General features: G+C 46.8%; 1 pseudogene; it reads left to right on the forward strand.

Moving 5' to 3' along the window:
* Window positions 1-3,556: 3,556 nt before the first annotated feature.
* LOC139722532 (uncharacterized) lies at window positions 3,557-4,488 on the forward strand (annotated as a pseudogene).
* Window positions 4,489-5,618: the final 1,130 nt, after the last annotated feature.

The following is a 5,618-nucleotide window of genomic DNA, read 5'->3' on the forward strand; positions in this document are numbered from 1 at the left end:
GTTTTTGCAAACACTTTATACAATTGTCTAAAACTCCATCAAGCTCATAAAAAATACAATTCTACTGCAACAAGAAATCCATTCAGTAAGACTCGTTCTCGGTGTACATAGCTTAAAATGCCAACTTTTTAGAAATAATGATCCAGCTCTTAGATTTACTTTAAAAGGGGGAAGTGAAGCTCAACACGTTTGGCCTATGACTTTTTAGGTACCGTATCACCTTACGGTTGAGGAGATGGGTAAAGAAAAATTATTAACGAAATAAAACTTATAGGAACATGCTTCACATGACCTCATCAAGAAAGAAACGAAATCTGAAAATTGTTCAAGAGTGTTTTTGAACATAGTAGATTGCAAAAGCAGAAAAATTCAGTGTTTTTAAGAAACATAACTCACAACAACAAGGAATTCCTGTCGTGTCTAGTATTGCACGTTTTTGGTTTGGAGGGTTTTGGATGCTAATATTTCAAGACAAGTTTATGCTCCGGCACTTCAATGAACTTAAATGTAAAGTAATGATCAACCTCTCTTGCCAATAAACTCAACATTTGCTGTTCTTCAGTAAAGCATATAATATGACAGAAACATATGAGAAGCATGTCTAAAATTCATATGAATAAGCTCACAGCAACAACAAAATATGTTATCTATAAACTAATACTGCATGTACTTAGTTTCGAGGGATTAAGATGCAAAATGTAATGACAAAAGCCCCTACGTGGCTACCAGCAATTAAACATCCTTCAACTTCTTTAGCAAATGAGCTCATGTGTATCATCTTCTTGTTGAGAAGACGAAGATGAGTAATGATAAAATAACCAAACTATCAACTTTCCTTAACATGATTTACATGAATCATTATTGCCTTCTCGTAACGAAATTGAAAAAACCAGAACATCTGAAATTGTTCAAAATCGCTTCTTGATAACGATGAATGCAAAGAAAACTTAGTGTTTGTAACCACTATGACACGTGTCTACAGATCTGTCATGCTCATAAGAAACGTAACTCACAGGAATATAATTTTATACAGTAAGTACTTGGTTTGGAGGACATTTAGATGCCAACTTTTCAAGAATAATACTCCAGCACTGACATTAAGTGATGAAAAAAAAAGGAATGCTCAGCTTCTTTATCCAATTAGCTCATAGGTAATTCCTTGTAGTTGAAAAAAACCCGAGTACACATAAAAAATATAGACTTCCCGTAACATGTATTACAGGTCATGATCTCCACATTTGCTCCTCTTAACTTAAAAGAAATAAATATATATTTAAATTTGTTTTAAATGACCTTTAAACAATATGAAGAAAAAAATTCTGTGTCTGCAAAGGCTTGACACGTGTCTAATACTGGGTCACGCTCATAAACGTAGCTCACAGGAACAAGGAATTCAAGTGTGTATAAAATAATACTGCAGAGAGGGTGCAAAGTTGAACACTTTATTGAGGGTGCGAAAATGTTCCCTTGGGTACATCTTTCCACCCACATTAAGTGGTGCTAGATTGCACCTCTTCTTGAGGGTGCATCTTTCCACCAACACTAAGTGGTGCTAAGTTGCACCTTTCTTGAGGGTGAGATCTTGCACCCTTTACCTTTCGGCGCACCTTTGCACCCCGTGTAGCCTTTACATCTTGGTGCAACTTTACATCCCTTCGTGAGGGTGCAAAGAAACACCCAAAGTTCCAAGATTGTGCCTTGTTTTGAGGGTGCAATCTTGGAACTTTGGGTGCTGCTTTCTACCCGCAAGAAAGGGTGAAAGTTACACCCTCGGGAGCAACTTTGCCCCCTTGAAAAAGGCGCACCTCGTACCTTTAGGTGCAACTTTATGCCCGAAGGATGCAAGAATGTACCCTCTCTTGAGGGTGCAATCTTGTGCCATATTGGTATGATGTTGCACCTGTGTGGTGCTTATTTGCTCCATGACTGCTGCAAAATTGCTCCTTTAAAGGAGCAAGTCAGTGTCACTGCCTGCTCATTTATAGGGGCAATATTGCCCATCATCTCAAGGTGCAACTTAGCATCACATAATCGGGTACGATTTAGTTCCTTAACTACTCTAAACCTTGAATAGTGCGAACTGATGTAAGCCTATTTGCTCAGTATATAACTTATGTTGTTGTTGCACTCTGCAAAGTAAATAGGATTAGTGTAACTTGGATCTTGTGAATCATGAAATGTGTGTGCGTGTGGAATTTGTGAGTTGTGAAAATGTTAATGTGAAAGTTAACTTAGTTGTGTTTGAATAATATACTGAAACCAAAAATTTACCCAATTACCTTTTCAATAAGGTGAGCACTATATCTATCAAACAGTTAACCTTCTCGGCAAGAGTATACATCTGCATGAAGGAAGAGGTGAAAATATGATATGCAGTTGTCTGGATACGTTTTATTCAAAACGTTTGTAGCGGTTTTCTACTATGTATCATATTGTCTGGCATTCTGACTGTTGCAAATTACGCTGTCTGGCGACCCCAGTATTTTGTCAACATCCACGCGAACTTTCTTTGTGCGCCGACACATGACAGGTGCGCACTACATTCTCCGCCTTTGTCATCGTGCCGAGGTACGCGTATTTCGCATTCCAACAGTAGTCGGGTTTTCATAAACACAACCCTTGTTTTGCTGTCACGGAAACAACCTACCAATTAGTGGCGAGCTGTACACCTTCACCAGCCAATTACCACTCTCAAGGCTCCTGTCCGTGACACGTTTTCTCCGATCACGCTGTTTCATTTTTCACACTTCCTCACTTCACGATTAGCTTTCATCCTGAGAGCACGTTCTAATCGTTGGAGTCACTCACGTCCGTATATCACGTCCGTACTTTACATTACTTTCCACGTCTTTTCACGCGGACGATACCTCGCGCCGTGAACTGTCACTTCTTACGGATTTATATACTCAATACGGAATATTACCCTTCCTCGGATTTTATACCTCGCGACATTCGCTCCTTTTTGTATCGCGACTCGCCCTTTCTTCATGCTCTACACTCCAACCTGGGGATTTCTTACGTAGCTGCATTCAACGCGATTCGCGTCGTTACATCGCTGCATCGGTCCTGCTAGCGTGCTGTCGGTGGTGTGCAGACTCTATCAGGGACCTCGCAGTTCTTCGACCCAGCGCTCCAGCGGTGGATTCTACCCTCGCTTGTGCTAGCCGCGGCACCCGGAGGCTACTCCACGCTGTCGCTGGATCATTTGTATATATTTATATGGGACACTGTCGTCTTCGGACACCCTAAGTGCATTCGGAGTTAGTCCATATCATTTCATATTAGTTCGGGAAGTGCAATACCCATTTCAAGGACACTGTTCACCTCTACTGGTGCCCTGGTGCTTTCTACAGTCCATACACTACTGTACTGTCATACGGCCGGCTACCATTCCTGCTGGTGGTACCTTACTTCAGCCCTGTCGTCCTGTTTGCCATTCGGTGAGTTGTTAGGTATTACATTATAGGCCCGTACCATAATACCTACATTGGTGACCCCGACGTGATCGTTTAGGGCCGACTTCACGTCTTCTCATCCTCCTTCCTTCACTTCTACAATGGCCGACGGCGACGAGGGTAACGCCACCCCGGCTGCCGCGACACCCACGCCAGCGGTCACGGCGGTTAGCCTCAAGCTCCCTCCCTTCTGGCCGAACTCTGGTTCGCGCAGGTGGAAGCGCAATTTATCACCAGGAGTATTACTACCCAACAGACGCGCTTCGCATACGTAATCTCCTCCCTGCAGCCGGAGATCGCACAGGAAGTGAGAGAATTCATAATCTCCCCTCCCACCACCGACGCGTATGACAAGGTGAAGGCCGAGCTCATAAAGCGGACGACCGTATCGGAGCAGCGGCGGCTCCACCAGTTACTCACAGCGGAGGAGTTAGGCGACCGCAAACCTTCACAACTCCTTCGTCGTATGAAGCAGCTGCTCGGCGACGCGACCCTAGAAGACAGCATCTTGAAACAGCTGTTCCTGCAGCGCTTACCACGCAACGTCCAACAGATCTTGGCCTCCACTTCCACGGAAGTCTCTATTGAGCAGGTCGCTGAATTGGCGGACAAAATCATAGAGGTTGCCACGCCACTATCGGTCGCTACTGTGACGGCCCCGCCGTCCATGCCCCAGTCTTTCCCCGTTCCGTCGGCTACTCTCCCACCGACGTCTCCCAGTCCCCCGGCGGCAGATCCCGTAGCGCACCTCACAGCACAGGTCGCCATGCTGACGACGCAGGTGTACGCGATAGCCTCTCGTCTCGACGAGCGTGGGCGCCAGCGGTCCCGAGGCGGCAACCGCGGCCGTGGAAGCGGGTCGCGTGGTTCTTCACGGAAGCGAGCCGACTCCAAACAGCGCCACGCCGGTAGTGAGTGTTACTACCACTGGAAGTTCGGCGATGACGCCCAGCAGTGTCGCTCACCCTGTTCGCGGCGCAAACAAAAGCCACATCCACCACAACAGCAGGGAAACGGCCCAGCCAGAGATTAGCGGCGACGAGTCCCTCTGGCAGTGATACAACAGGTCGCCTATTTTACATCACAGATAGACAACACGGCACACGCTTTTTAGTCGACACTGGAGCTGAAGTCAGCGTCCTTCCTCCTTCAGCAGCTGATAAGACTAATTCTTCGCCCACATTTCATCTACAGGCGGTGAACAAGTCTCCTATCACCACTTATGGAGAGCGCTCACTCACGCTCGATTTGGTCTCCGTCGCACCTTTCGATGGATTTTCATCATAGCTGATGTGCCTACACCCATCATCGGGGCAGATTTCTTGCGACATTTTGGTTTGTTAGTGGATGTCAAACACCACAAGCTCATTGACTCCACTACACACCTTTCTGTCAATGGTGTCTGCGCCCACAACTCTCCCTCCATCGTGAGTCCGATGTTCTCTGGGCCAGACGATCATAGGTATGATACTATCGTCCAACAGTATCCTATCACTCGCCCTACCTATGATCAGAAGGCCGTGAAACATTCGGTAACTCATCATATAGTTACCCGTGGACCCCCCGTGGCAGCCCGACCACGTCGCTTGGCAGCAGACCGCCTCACCATCGCCAAGGCCGAGTTTGAACACATGTTAGAGCTGGGTATCATCCGTCCCTCCAGCAGCAACTGGTCATCCCCACTACACATGGTGCCCAAGAAATCCCCGGGAGACTGGCGACCGTGCGGGGATTATCGCGCCCTCAACGCCAGGACGATACCTGACCAGTACCCAATTCCCCATCTGCACGACTTTACTGCCCAACTCCAAGGCAAGTCCATCTTCCGTGCTTACCACCAAATCCCAGTTCACCCAGACGACATCCCAAAGACTGCCATCACAACACCATTTGGGATGTTTGAGTTCACTCGCATGCCGTTTGGTCTTCGGAATGCTGCCCAGTCCTTCCAACGTTTCATCGATGAGGTTACCCGAGGCCTGCCCTTCGTCTTTGCCTACATCGACGACCTCCTCATCGCCAGTGAGTCCCCTGAGGAACATGAACGTCACCTCCATACTCTGTTCGCACGGCTGACCGAATACGGAGTGGTCATCAACCCAGCCAAATGCGTATTCGGTGCGAACGAGCTGGACTTCCTCGGTCATCACGTCGACCAGCACG

This window comes from Diadema antillarum, unplaced genomic scaffold, assembly GCF_040938485.1.
Source record: "Diadema antillarum isolate AM-2024a unplaced genomic scaffold, OU_Dant_1.0 scf00000014, whole genome shotgun sequence".
In the NCBI taxonomy this organism is placed as follows: Eukaryota; Metazoa; Echinodermata; class Echinoidea; order Diadematoida; family Diadematidae; genus Diadema; species Diadema antillarum.